Source organism: Cryptomeria japonica, chromosome 10 (genome assembly GCF_030272615.1).
Source record: "Cryptomeria japonica chromosome 10, Sugi_1.0, whole genome shotgun sequence".
NCBI lineage: Eukaryota > Viridiplantae > Streptophyta > Pinopsida > Cupressales > Cupressaceae > Cryptomeria > Cryptomeria japonica.
The window spans coordinates 610,363,451-610,379,560 of record NC_081414.1 but is presented as its reverse complement, the minus strand read 5'-3'; positions in this window follow the sequence as shown (position 1 = coordinate 610,379,560).

Here is a 16,110-nt window from a genome sequence, read left to right as displayed (position 1 = left end):
CAAATTAAAACATGGTAAAAACTTATGAGTTTTAAGAATAAAAGGAGCTAATATCTCAGCTCATCACAGGGTCTGGAGCCTCCCACTAAACAGGGGGCCTGGATCGAAGCGGGGGGTTGTAGGAATTGTTCCCAATGAGAGTGGGATTTGAGAGGCTTGGGAAGGTGAGTTTCAGTCTACACTCCCATCTTGTATATACATTTTTCTTTAAAGTCTTTCCTTTTGCAACTTCATTGGTTAGAGAAATCAAAGAGGTTTTTATCTTCTAACAAAGTGCTCCCGAATCCATCAGCTTGTCCTAAAAAATGCATCAGTTGCGCTCCTTCCATAATTTCCAAATCAGAAGGGATGGGAGAATTGTCCATAGATCCCCAAATACTACCTTTGAGGTCCTCTGTGGCCACATTTTAAACCAGTCATCAATCCCTATCGGGAATGGACAATAGAGGTTTACTTTATGCATGAAATACCACCAACATTTACATGAATATTCACATAGAAATAATAGGTGATCAATTGTTTCTGAATTTCTTCCACATAGAACACATCTACTGGGACCCTGCACTCTGAATTTCATGAGCCTGTCACAAGTAAGTATTCTCTTTTGTATAGCCAACCATGCGAATACCCCGACTTTCGTCAGGCAATGTTTGTTCCATAATAATTTTGATGGTCATTCTTGATTAGCTCTTACAGGTTCTTTGATCTTGTAGCCCAGGTTGACCTTGTAGTTTCCATCCTTAGAGCCACACCAGTGAATGATGCCATCTGTGCCTGATGGGATGATCATGCGATTCTTCAAAATATTTTCCAGGGTATCTTTTTTCCATTGATCCACATTCAAATTGTCTAGAGCCTTCCATTGCTACTTCATTACTCCATCCTGCAACACTACTTCCCCAAAATCACAAACCTTGTTTCCCCATAGTCATGATGATTCCTCCTTAATATCATTCAAGTTTGGGAGTGAGCTCAGAATATCTCCTCCTCCCCATGAGTCATTCCAGAAGGATGCTTTCTCTCTATTACCAATCTCCCAGGTAACATGATCACCAATGATAACCCTGCATTCTAGTATGTAGTTCCAAATTGTTGAGCCTTTGGGAGGGTTAAGAGTTGTCAGAATTCTTTTTGGCTCAACTGAGTCCAGGTATTTGCTTCTGAGGATTCTGACCCATTTTTTCTCACCCCCGCTACACATGGTCCATACAAGCTTGGCACCCATGGTCGGGTTCATTAAAGAAAGTTGGTGAATGCTTGCACTCCTTGATTCCTTGGGTCGACTGATTTTCTGCCAGGCTACCAAGGGAAACTTGTCCTAATCACCAACCCCACTCCACATAAACTTCTACATGATATGAATAAGGTCATCTTCCACAGCTAAAGGGATTTTTAAGCATGCCATCGAAAAAACAAGGATCACAACCAATACTGATTTGATCATTGTGAGTCTTCCAGCCGAGGAAAGCCACTTGCCCTTCCAATTTTCCAGCTTACTCTTGCATTTTGCAATCAACACTTCCCAGTAGCTAATCTTGTTTATCCCTGTGAATAGAGGGGTACCCAAAAATCTCCCAGGGAAGTTTGCAACCCTTAAATTAAGAATCCTAGAGAAGGTTCTGTGTAGTCTTGATTGTGTATTAATAAAAAAGACTTTTGATTTGTTCCTGTGAGATTTTGCCAAGATCTAGAGGCAATGGAAAGCACAAATAAGAGAGAACAAAATAGATGATAAGAATAAATTGTATTCTATCAAGATGCAAAATGTGATCAACTGGATCATCAATCATTGTTCAATAGTTGCCCGTACAAACAATGTAGATGAGTCTGCTTATATAGGCAAGGCTAATGGATATGTGAGCACACAAACATGACATTTTTCTCAATAAGAAACAAGGGTAGGTAGGAAATAGGTTTGGGTAGGTAGGAGAAACAATATAATATTCTACATGAGGTGGAATGTAACAACAAGATAAGATCAACACCATAAAAGGTGGAAATTCTCCTACACACACTATCCCAATGTGGCACAAACACCCAAGTGTCTCATACCCAAAATAATATTAAATGCATGTACCTAAGTAAACTTAAGTAAAGTGTAATAATATCCAAGATGAATAATTATTTACACCAAGAGTTCCAATTGATGCTCTGACCAAATGCTTTGCAATACTCATCCAGGCAAGATTTAATGACTCTAGCCTCACACCTGCTCAAGGCACTAAAGAGGATTGTGTCATCTACAAATTGGAGATGAGTAGTATGCTCAACTCCATTTGCAACATTCACCCCTGCCCAATGCCCTACTTAATACAAGTCGTGGATAGATCTTCCCAAGGCCTCTGCCATAATAATGAAAAGGAAAGGGGAGAGAGGGTCTCCCTATCTAATCCCTCGGGTGGAGGAGAAAAAACCATGAGCAGACCCATTGACTAACACAAAGAACTTTGGGGTAGTTAAGCAAATTTTTACCCAATTGATCCAACTGTCCCTAAAACCAAACTTGTCCAAAACCTCGAAGAGGAATTCCCTATCCACTAAGTCATATGCTTTCAGAATGTCCAATTTCATAATCATGCAGGCATCCCTGAATTTCCTAGCGGAGTGTAATGTTTCATGAGCCGTGATGATGCCTTCCACAATCGATCTGCCGGGGGTGAAGCCACTCTGCTCATCAGATATAATGAGATTGAGAATCCGTTTCAACCTGTTTGCAATGATCTTTGTTACAACCTTGTACACTATATTGCATAGTGCAATAGGTTTGAAGTCCCCCATCTCCCAAGGGTTGCTCTTTTTAGGGATGAGAGCAAGGAAGGTGTGATTGATGACTCCCAACATAGTCATCCTCTTTCTAAACTCTTCCACTGCCCAATGAAAATATTTCCCTAAGATGTTCCAGTATGATTGGAAAAAGGTTGCAAAAAAACCATCAGGGCCAGGGGCCTTATCTGGGTTATGCTGAAAGGTTGCTTTCTTAACTTCCTCATCATTAATGCATCTATATAACTCTTTATTTTGGTCTTTGGATACTATCGTTGGGATGGAGGCTAAGATATTGTCCCTAGCCGCTCTATCCACTTGATTACCCCTATTTAGAATGGATTCAAAAAAACTTACTACTTCAAAGTTGACTTCCTCCAGGTTCTGAGCCATGCTACCATCTACTTTCTTGATTTGCGAAATCCTGCTCCTGTTTCTATTAGCTATTGTTGTTCTGTGGAAATATTTTGTATTTCTGTCACCTTCTCTGAGCCAAATCTCTCTTGATTTTTGTCTCCAATGAATTTCTTCCCTTTTCAAGATCTCACTGAGCTCGTCTTTGAGAAATTTTTCCTTGAGAAAGTCATCATTGCTCATGTCGTTGCTAATGACAACTTCATTGATTCTTTCGAGTTCATCCATCACTCTCCTTTTTTCTGCAAATATATTCTTAAAGTGTTCTTGGTTCTATTCTTTGATCTTCATTTTAATGTACTTCAACTTCTTACAGGATTTGTAAAAAATGTGAGTTGTGCCCTACCTCAATCTCATTCAACTAGACTGAGATCAGACTATGAAGATTGGGATCCCTACACCACATCTTCTCGAATTTGAAAGGGATGCCTCCTCCAGGGTGGCATGTGGAGATATCCAATTGAACAGGGTAATGGTCAGAGCCTAAGAGAGGACAGATAAGGGCTTCATTCAGATGATTTTGTGATGTCTAATCCCCGCACAGTAAAAATCTATCCAATCTTTCTGCAATATTGGAGAAGCCAACCCTTCTACTTGTCCAAGTAAAAACACTATTCTTGGGGGAAATATCCATAAGTAAATTGCAGTCAGTAAAATTATGGAAATCTCTTTGGACAACGCTAGGTCTCTGAATACCACCCACCTTCTCTTGATCATTTAGGGTCTCATTAAAATCCCCAATAATAATGCTTTTGCCCTATTACATCCATCTAGTTTGCTCGATATGAGATTCCACAACTCCCTTTTTTCTGGAGTGGCAGTGGGCCCATAGATATTGAAGATAAAGAAGGATTCATTGCTACTTAGCAGAGTTATTTTGTATTAATACCAATGCTTCCCCTCATCCACTACTTCTCCTTTGACCAACAACGGGTTCCAAATGATGCCAATACCTCTTGAGGCCCCTTCATCTTCCAAAAATATTCCATTCCATTTCCTCCACAACCGCATTTGCATATCAATGTCTGATCTATTCCACTTTGTTTCTTGAAGCATCCAAATGTCTCCTTTTTCCTCATTGATTTGATGCTTGATCAAGCGCCATTTGTTAGGGGCATTTAAGCCCCTAACATTCCAAGTCATGATCCTCATTGCTCCTAGGAAAGGGGAGCACCCTTACCTATTAAAAGTTTGGTTTGTCTAACAACCATTGTTGTTAGCTTCAACATTGTTTTGTTTGATTTGCGACCTCTCCTGCCCATGGTCTTGATGTTGGGCTTGCTAATTTTGGATATAGAGGCCTCAAAATCTTTCTTGTTGCAATCACCCAGTTCTTCAGCTTCTCCACCATCTTCCTCCTCCCACTCTGATTCAGAATCCTCATCCCCAATCTCATTCTCCTGAAAATCTTCAGCCTGAGTGTCTGTGCCTTCCACCCGATCACCTATGATGTGCTCAGTGTGCATGTATCTTACCTTCTGCAGCCTCTAAATACCAGATTCGGATCTAGCCATGGTGGTCACCTCTTCCTTATCCCCAATGGGGAATATGGGTAGTTCCTCCCCATGTGGAGTTGCTAGGGTCTTCATCTATGATTCTATTTTTTATTGAATAAATTTTGCCTCCTAAAGTAGTGATTGCAATTCTACCACATTGCCTTCCACTGGTGTGTCTGCATGAATCTGGGCTAAGTCGCTATGTTGCATAATCCCTTGACAAGATCCATGTGAAGGGATGACAAGGGTCTCAGAGACTCCGAAATTTTCCTCAACCAACACTTTTTCATTGGGGCACAGTGATGTCCATCACATCATTCATGTGCTTAGATGATTTAGAAATGAGGGAGGGAACCTTACTTTGTTCTTTGACCCTGTTATTAACCTGTGGCAGCTCTGGCATTTGTGTGCATGAGTATGCTCTGGAAATTCTTGTTGACATAACACACTCCACTCCAATATGCTCCCTTAAAAAACATTTGGGACAGATGAACATTTGGTCTTCTCTATCGATTCTTTGTATCCACCCCTCGCCATTGCCCATGATCCTGATTTTATCTGGCATGCTTGATGTTTGATTGACAATAATGCAAATCCTTGCATAACTTCCTCAAATCCTATCTTCCAGAATTTCATCTTATTTCTTTCAAGGCCTCGGTATTCCAGTATTCTAATGGTATATTGTATAGCCTCACCCAAATGGTGCTTTCAGGCAATTTGTGGGTCCTAGGGTTGAAGTTAAGTTGCCAGTCTATTAAATGAAGTACAATGCCATCCAAAATATAGGGACCACTGTTAAGGGTTTTCTGAGAATTCAACCAAAAAATAATCGTTGGGAAACGACATGGCCTTAATCCCTTCCCCCTATTGATCTCTACACTAGGTGGCAAAGTTGCCCCTACCCCAATGTCCCCCACCCCATTTGATGAACAAACATCTATTTTGAAGATCTTCCCTAATCTCATTAATTATGTTATCATTCAAAAGGACTGTCAAGATCAAGGGATCACTCACCTAGTTTTGAACCTTCATTTGTTTCTGAGAGCTTTCACCAATGTCTTTGGGATCTCTCTTTTTTTACCATATTTCATTGGTATGGGTGGCGATACCTACATTCTTAGATCTTCAATTGTCCACCTGATCCGCTTTCGAGATATTCGTTTGCCTGAACCACCCACTCTTGCCTTTCTTAAACCCCTGCTTTCAAAGATGCTCAGCCACACTAACGGTCAAAAAGGTATCTTGATTCCTTCGGTTCCACTACAGGAATGGCCTCTGTCTTGGCCAAGAAGGCCCTAATTATTCCAATTGACTCTATTGCCTTCCACTTTGATCCCTTCTCCGGGATGACCCCGCCTGATGCAGATTTTGGAAGAAAGGGTGACATTTTTCAACCCATCTGCCCCTTTCAAAAACCCATTGGGGAAAGTACTACCTTGTATGAAAACCTTCCTGTGGCACCAATGGGTTCAAGGGTCTTTCGGAATTCACAACTTCCTTGGCTGCCAGATCCCAAATGGTCTCCATAGGAATGGTAACCTTTGCTTCCATCGCCCAGATGCCAGCACCACCCAGCTTCGCTTCGAGTCCAACGCCATGCTCCGCTTCGCCTTCACCCTGTTGCGCCCCCAGAAGTTGTTGCCAATTCAAATTTTTGACAGTTCACACCATCTCCCAAAAACAATTTTATTAAAAATATTTAAAAAATAAAAAATCATTATTTCCTTTGTTGTTACTTGGTTAATCAATATAATATATTTGTCACTTACCCTTTTATTTTATTGATTGATTTTGTGGGTAAGTAGATAATATTATTTTATATTATCTACCTCAAAATTATGCATGGTAGGTATAAGATATAGTTTTGGGGAATATTTTGATTGGTTGAATTTTTCTATGGTTTTGAATTCAATTTTGTATTTATTGGCCTTTCCGTGCATTTACTCGGGTTGGCTTCCGAGAGAGATTTCTATGCAACTGAAGATTTTGGCTTTTGCTCAAGCTTGGATTTTGGTTGTGTTGGTTGTGGACTTTTGGCTCTTCATCAAAATTTCTTGACCATAACTTCTATTATTTCTAGGTTGGTTCTATTTTACCCTCTGTGTATTTTATTCCCGGAAAAGAATTGTTTGCTTTGTGTTTGTGTTGATTGATGCGAGAGATTTGGGGAAAATATTTGAGAATGGTGTATATATATAAATATATTTATCAAGTTATATTGTTGTGATTTGGGAAATCAATGTGTAGACACCTAAAAGTTGCACAATGAAAAGTGAATTTTATACATTTAATCCCTAATTCTTCTAATTAATTAAATTAAGATTTAATTAATATTCCTATTCTTCTAATTGACCTTTTAATCAAATTAAAGATTCGATTAAATCTCCTTCTTTTAGCCTAACCTAATAATTAAATTAAGGTTTGATTAAGTACCCTTAGCCATTTGATTGAATAAATCTTATTTATTTGATTAAAATCTCTTTTTCCCCTTTTGATTAAATTCACATTTAATTGAAAACCCCCTTTGCAAATAAATAAATCTTTATTTATTTGTGAATAGTCCTCCCACTTGCAAAATCCTACAAATGCAAGTTGCATCCCTTTTGGCTAAATTAAATCATTTTAATTTGCTAAACTACCTATTTTCCTCACCCACTTGCAAAATCCTACATCTCCCACTTGCCTCCATAATCATCCTTCTGGAAACCTCCTAATCCTATCCTAATCATGTCCTTTCCCTAAATTTGGGAGAGTCACTTCTCCAAATTTGGAAGAAAGTCTTCAAAATTCATTTAACACTTTATCTATTTCAACAAGTTAACTTGTTGAGTCTTCCAAACATGTAAGGCTCTTACATAAACTACTAGTGGTTTTCCTCTTTGAGAAAGTTAGCCTCCAAAGTCTTCAAAAGGAATTTAATGCCTCTTACAAGCCTACACCCCTTAGCCATGATGGTTGTCCCTTTAACCATTTTTCCATGTTGCACAAGAGTTTACCTCTTGGGTAATAGCATGCCTCCCTTGTTAATGACATTATCCAATGATTTCACTCCTTGAGGTTATCCCTAGTTGCTTTCTTAGCATCTAATGCTTGTTTATCATTCTCTCAAGCCCTCTCAAGGTGACATTTGTCAACTTGGGATTGGATTGAATCTCTCTCATGGATTGATAACTTTCAATCCTAGCCCTTGTTGAGATTACTCAATCTCAACCATCCATTTCTCTATTTTTCCTATAAATAGAGCTCATTTATTCAATTCAAAAATCTCAATCTTGTGCATCCAAATTATAGTCATTTGCAGGTTATCAAGGAGCTCATTGTCATCTTCAAGCATCTAAGTCTTCTAGCATTAGCATCGTAGCATTTAGATTAATTACATTATGTTTTAGATCATTTATCCTAAATTGCATATCAATTACACACTTTTTCATCTTCATCTAGCTTAATTAGCTCATCATAATCTTCAATTTGGAATTAACTTAGCCTCATATCATCTCCACCATCTTGATCATAACTAGCTTTTCATCTTGCATCCTTAGCTTTCATTCCTATCATCATCTTAATATTCACTAGGATCTTAGTTGCATTCATTTTGATCCTAGAATCATCATTTAAATCTCGTTCTCTAGGTTGACATTCAAGAGATCAAGTGCTCTTCCAAGTGAGGCCCACCTTGAATCTTAATGATCTTTAGGGATAGAGGAGCATGGAACGATTTTGAGAGTTTTTGGGTTTACTAACATGTTTCTGTGATTGCTAACTCTAATGCAATGTTTCATGTGTGTGTTTGAGGTGTTTTCTTCCATTTGTAGGATGATTCCACATTTCTAGCACACATCTTTGGCGCCCACCATGCGGCTAGACCCCTAAAAATCTCAAAATTTTGAACATTTTTCTGTAGGTTCCCGCCCAGAAAATTTCACCACAATTTTGTGCATATGACAGTTCTTTTCGCGTATATGATAGTTCTTTTTGCGCATATGACAATTCTTTTCGTGCATATGATCTTTGTTTTCACACATATGAGATAGAGCCAAAATTTTGTAATCCCGGTTTAAATTTAGGCTTGTGTAAGCCCACCAAAAGATTTTATTTTTCACTAACTCTTGTTTTTGAATGTTTTCCTAACAGTTTCTTGTAGATTTGGAGGGGTTAGATTAGGATTTTTGGATTTCTTTCTAGCTTTTCAAGATGGATTTAAAAAGAATTCATCTTTCCTTTGGGTTAAAAAGAATCCTATCTTTCAATTTGGCGACTCTGCTGGGGAAGAATTATTAAGACTCTGCTGTGGGAGAGAACTCAGAAGAAAAAATAACACATATCCTCTAGGAAAGAGGTGGCGACTCTGAAATAAGAATATCAATGCAAGGAACAAGATCGGTTGCAAAAGGACAATCTTTATCCCAATTAGATTTCCCTCAACGAAAGAACAAAAATAAAGAACCCATGAATGATTCCATGAGAGAAAGATACAACCAGTATAAACATGAAAGTAGCCAACATTCGCCCTTAAAAGAACAAGATAGAACAACAACTTCAAGCCCGGTGAATGAAGATTTGGTTGCAACATATAAAGCTCAAACGGGGTGATGTCAAATTCCCCCTGGTTTTGAAAATCATGAAGCACAGTCCAGACAATACACACCACCTCCATCAGGATCAAGTATGGCAGACCCTGCAGATAGATTCATAGATTTAACTAGACAAATGATGGAGGCAGCTGCTAAGATGAGAGATTCAGGAAGGACTCAGGAATGTCTGGAGCTGTGTGCCAAGTTGGGCATAAATGTTGGTGAGGATGACTTTAATAAAGATGTAAATGACTACAAGAAAACATATGCTCAGGGAGTGGGTAAAACAAAAGGTAATGATTTCAAAGCTTATGAGAATCCCTTGTTTGGTTGCAAAAGGAATGATCATGTGCAATCAAGTGCACCACCAGTCCAGCAAAATTCACATACTCATAATCAGTACCCACCCCTTGGTCAATTTTATAACCAACATCCACCCCCTAATCAGTTTCAATATCAACACCAGAATCAATACCCTCTTCCTTATCAAAACCAAATACCCTTGTATGGTAATGTGAACCAAAACTTTGGGAATCCTCATGGAGGGCATGGACTGATAAATATGGAGCAAATGAGGCAGTTTGATTTTTCAGGAATGATAGTATACCCATATCCTATCCCAAATGAAATCAGGACAGCGATACCAAGGTTCACAGGAAGTAATGCAGTTTCAGGTGAGGCTCACTGTAAAGCCTTTGACGCAGTAATTGAGGATTTTGGGTTACCATATGAAGATGTCAAGATCAGGTTGTTTATGCAATCATTAATAGAGGATGCAAGAGATTGGTTTAGGACGTTGCCTGACGCATCCATTAGAGATCTTGCAGGATTCAAAGATTTGTTCCTTGAGCAATATGGAGACCATAACAGCCCTGAGTTTGCTTTGCACGAAATCATTAGTATAAAAAAGGAGCAAAATGAATCAGTGATAGATTTTAACAAAAGATTTAACAGGGTTTTAAACAAAATCCCCAATAGGATGAAACCAGTACCTGAGGTGAGCATTCTGTATTATATCAATGCTTATGACAGTAAAACAAACTATGAGCTAAGAACCAGAAATCCTAGAGACCTCCGGGATGTTATGAAGGATGCTATTATTATAGAAAACAACAGAAAGGCTGCTGGTAAAGTTGGAAAGAGAGAGGATGCAAGGTTATACAATCCTAGAGCACCCAAGGCTAATAGAGATGAAGATAAGCTTGACAAAGTTTTAAATTCCCTGAAGGATTTATATGTAAGAGTAAACAAAACAGAGAAGCAGCAATACTACCGTCCTGAGAGACCTAGACTACATGACATGCCTTATAACACCACATGGAAGGATGGAAAACCAGTAGACAGGAACCACAGAGACAATCAACATATTCCAAATCCTTTAAAAAGAACAGTAAATTATACTCAAGACGATGACATGTGGTGTTATGCTTGCAATATGCCACATGCTTCTTCTTTGTGTGCAGTAGCAAAAGGATTGCAAGAGGAAGAGGATAGCTATGAAGAACATGTGGATGATTCAACTATTAATATGATATCATTTAGTCAGGAAGGAAGGTCAGATTCTATCAATATTGATCAATGCTCTGTCTTGCCTGTGACCACCAGCAAAAATGAAAGTGTTAAGCTCAGAATCCCTGCGAAGGAAGAAAAAAGAAAAATTACAGCTTATGCTGTTGCACAAGCAAAAAGGACTTATGATTTAAGGAATAGGGTGGTGAATCCAGAGCAAGGTAAACCTACTAGTCTTTTTATGAAAGAAACTAATGAGACACTCAAGCGAATGAACAAAGGAGCCATGATTAAGGAGGTTGTACCGAAGAATAACAAGAAGGGTCCTAATGTTCAAAAGGAAGAAACAGTAAAACTCCCTTCATCACAACACTCTACCTCATTTGATATCTCAACTGCATTAACACAATTAAAAGTTTCTGTTCCATTGATGGAAATAATGAGGTTTCCTGAGTATAGAAAAAAAACTTTGGAGATGATTTCAGGTGTCCAAGAAGAAAAGATTAATGAACAGAAACAAGAGGTCCCAACAAGTGACAACAATGAACAAATGGCTCCAGTTATATACTTAGGGTCCACTATAACTAAAAACCCAACACAAGTAGACCCATTTTATCTCACTCTGGTGATAAACAACAAAAGGGTAAAAAACTGTATGATCGATTCAGGAGCAGCCATAAATGTCATGCTTGTTGGGGTGATGAAAGAATTAGGATTGGAAGTTGATACTACCTTTGGGAAGTGCTATGCCATGGACAATAGATCAGTCCCAGTGGTTGGTATCATGAAGGATGTAGAGTTCAGATTAACAGCCTGTCCAGAAGCATCATATAAAACAGATATCACAGTGGTGGATGTTCCACCAAACTATGGAATGCTGTTGTCTAGACAATGGTCGAATATGATTGGTGGATATGTGCAGCTGGATTTATCCTATGCTACAATTCCAATAAATGGACAGGAAATAAAAATTGACCGGGAACCTCGGTCCACATATATCATAGAAGACATGGAAGAAACAGTGAACCAAGTATGTTTTTTGCAAACTGATATGGACAACTTCCAGGTACAATTGACAAAACCTAAATTTAAAGAGTGGATCCCCATTGAGTCATGTCTAACTAAAAAGGATGGTCAGATATGGAAAATGTTCTTTGATGGGTCTTGCAGCAAAGAAGGTAGTGGGGCTGGAATCCTTTTTATTTCACCCACAAGGGAAACTTACAAATACTCTTTCAAGTTATTATTTGAATGTACAAATAACATCGCCGAATATGAAGCTCTACTCACTGGTCTTAACATAGCAGTCAAACATGGAATCAAATTGTTAAGTGTCTTTGGTGATTCAGAACTAATAGTCTCACAAGTAAAGGAAAGATATGCCTCAAAACACTTAAGACTGAAACAATACAGGAATGCTGTATGGGATACCATGGAGCTTTTTGATGCTTTTCAGATAACCTGGATAGATAGATCAAAGAACATCATGGCAGATTTTTTAGCAAATATTGCATTAAAAGGCAGTGATGTAACGCTAACTGGGATATCTGAAGTAGAGATGAAAGTAAGACCATCTGTTCTTGATAACTTGTATAATTGGCAAGTGTTTCAAGATGATGCAGATCTGCTGAACTTTTTACAGTGTGTTGATCATTATCAGGCTCAAGCTATAAATTTTAATGACTTTGTGGAAAAAACTGAAGGTAAGGAAACTTTATTTGGACATGAAATTATACAACTAAAGTCAAATAAATTACCAAGAGGCCTAGTGGCATTAGAAAGAACTTTTAATGCTCAAGATGTGATTGAAACCAAAGGGTCAGCTGTTAAAGAGAGTGATGTTGAACAAATCAACCTAGGAAATGAAGGAGCCCCTAGAAATGTTTTTATTGGAAAAAAATTAACTCCTGCTATGAGGCAACAACTGATAATGTTGCTAAAAAGATACAAACATGTGTTTGCATGGTCTTATGAAGATCTCAAAGCTTATAGGGAAGATCTCTTTCAACATGAGATACCACTTAAGCCAGGGGCTAAGCCATTTAGGCAAAAGCAGAGACCTATTAATCCTACATTGTTACCAAAAATGAGGGAAGAAATTATAAAGATGAAAGATGCAGGAATAATTGAGCCATGCAGATAATCCACATGGGTTTCTAACTTGGTACCAGTCAGGAAGAAAAATGGGGATATTAGATTATGTGTAGACTTTAGGAATCTAAACATATCATCTCTAAAGGATAACTTTCCATTGCCAAATATGGATAACATGCTGCAGAAGGTAACAGGGTGTGAGTTGCTGTCTATGATGGATGGATTTTCAGGTTACAATCAGGTGAAAGTTAGAGAAACTGAAAAATATAAGACAGCCTTCACAACTCCATGGGGCACCTATGTCTATGCACGAATGCCATTTGGATTGACCAATGCTGGAGCTACTTTTCAGAGGGCAATGGATGTGGCTTTTGCAGAATTGATTGATGTAATCATGGTAGTATACCAAGATGATCTGACTGCGTACTCAAAGAAAGCTGATGATCACTGTGAACACCTTGAAAAGATATTTAAAAGGGCCTTAGAATATGGGATTTCCTTGAATCCTAAAAAATGCCACTTTGGTGTTGAAGAGGGAAAGTTACTTGGACACATAGTATCCAAGGAGGGAGTAAGAATTGACCCTGAAAGAGTAGCAGCTATTAATGAGGTTCCCATCCCCCGAACTATCAAAGCCATTCAGTCATTCTTGGGACAAATTAATTTTGTGAGAAGGTTTATTTTGAATTTTGCAGACATAGTGAAACCTATAGTAAGGATGTTAAAAAAAGAGGCCCAGATAGATTGGACTGAAGAAGCAATTGATTCCTTTGTGGCAATCAAAAGGGCAATTACCGAGGCACCAGTACTAATTTCCCCAGATTTTGGTAAACCTTTTATGATATTCTCATTCGCTTCTTGTCACACTCTAGCAGCAGTGTTGTTACAGAAAAATTCAGAAGAGTATGAGCAGCCCATTGCATATTTTAGCAAGTCTCTGAGCCCTTCAGAAGTAAAATATGAATTGAATGAAAAGCAGGCCTATGCTTTGGTCAAAGCAGTGAAACAATTTAGACCATACTTAGTAGGGGTTGAAGTCATTGCTTATGTCCCCAATGCAGCAGTAAAAGATATCTTCAGACAAACTGAGGTCACGGGCAAAAGATGCAAATGGATCAATCAGATACAAGAATTTAACATTGAGCTTAAAATTTCACAGGTTATCAAAGGACAAGGGCTGGCCAAACTCATGACAGGAACTGAAATTGAAGAGTCTGGTGTGAATCAGGTTGGATGGGAAGAAGCTAACTTCAGTATTGAGAAAACAGCATGGTACACTGATATCATGTATTACCTTAAGCACTTAAAATGTCCAGATGCTATGACCGATAGTCAGAAGAGAGCTTTGAAGCTAAAATCAGCAAGATATGTGATTATCAATGGGGACTTATATTGGAAAAATAGAGATGGGATATTGTTATTATGTCTAGACAGCTACCAGGCAGACAAAGTTCTTCATGAAATGCATGATGGGGTTTGTGGTGGCCATTTCTCAGCTAAGACTACAGCACATAAAATATTGAGAGCTGGATATTATTGGCTGTGTGTCTTCAATGATTCTTATAGATATGTCAGAAAGTGTGAAGCTTGTCAAAAGTTTTCAAACAAAACGAAGTATCAAGGATCGCTCCCATTGAGACCAATGTTGGCTGAGGAACCATTTCAACAGTGGGGAATAGACTTTATAGGGGAAATATCAGAAAAGTCCAGTGGAGGACACAGGTGGATATTGGTTGCTACAGACTATTTTACCAAATGGGTGGAGGCAATACCTACCAGACAAGCCACTAGCAAGGTGGTGATAAAATTCTTAATGGAGAACATTATTACTAGATTTGGTGTTCCTGCAAGGATCATCTCAGATAATGGCATGTCCTTCAGATCAGAGGAATTCAACACTTTTTGTGAAGAATATGGCATTAAGATATCACATTCTTCTCCTTACCACCCCCAGGGGAATGGGCAAGCTGAATCAAGCAACAAGAATATCCTAAAGATCATTAAAAGGATGTTGGGACAGAACAAAAAAGCATGGGATTCGAAGTTGAATCTTGCACTATGGGCAGACAGGATAACTGTGAAAAAATCCACAGGAAAGTCTCCATTTGAATTGGTTTATGGAAAAAGGGCCAGATTACCTTTGGATAATCTCTTGCCTGTACATAGATTTATGATTCAAGAAGAGATAGATGTTGAAGATCCATCACAGGAAAGGATAATGCAGTTAGTGGAACTTGATGAAGTCAGGGCAGAAGCTCAAAGGCAGAATATCAGGATTCAAAATCAAATGAAGAGGTTGTATGACAAGAGGACATCAAACAGAAAATTTTGTGTAGGAGACTGGGTTTTAATGTGGAATGCCAGGAATCAAGACAAAGGCAAGCATGGTAAATTTGAAGCCTTGTGGATCGGCCCATATGTGATCATAGACAAAAAGGGGGAGGATTCTTATTTGCTTCAAAACGCGACAGGGGAGGTCCAAGAATTGCCAGTACATGGGCAGTTCTTAAAGAACTTCTTCTTTAGAAGCATTCTATATCACCTGTACAGTAGATTAGGATCCATTTCCATTGTAAATATCATCATGTTTGCGTTAACTAGAGATTCTGGATTCTTGAAGACATATTCAATATGCCTCCATCCTCAGTCAGAGCCGCTGTTGAGCACTATTTTTGAAAATAAAAATATATAAAAAATGTATGTTTCCATAAGCATGAAAACTAATGGATATTTCGACCAGCAAACTGTATCGAGCATTGCAGAGGAAGTTTCATCGAAAGAGGTGTTTTCATCGACACAAGCACTAAGCAAAGGTATTTCGGCAAAAGGTTACCTTCGATGAACGTAGAAAACCACTCATCGATACTCTAAGTTTCATCGAAAAAGTAAAAACAAAAAGGCAAAGGGGTGATTTCGAAGGAATGTCATTACCGAAGAAACTCAAAAGGCATTCATCGAAATGCAAGTTTTCATCGATGAACGTAGTGTCGAACAAAAGTAAGGTTGTTTCATCGATAAAGAAGGATATCGATGAAAAAGGGATATCGATGAACGCGCATAGGCCTTCACCGAAGAAAGAAACTCATCGAAAGTATGACATCGATGAAACTTGCGAGCGACTTATCGAAAAAGGGGTCTATCGATGAAAGAGTGATTTCGATGAATCTTTAAAGCGGCCTCTCGACATGAGCTTTTCACCGAAACAATAATATCGAAGAAAATGAGCTTTCGATAGAAGATTCAAACACTCGGCCGAAGATAAG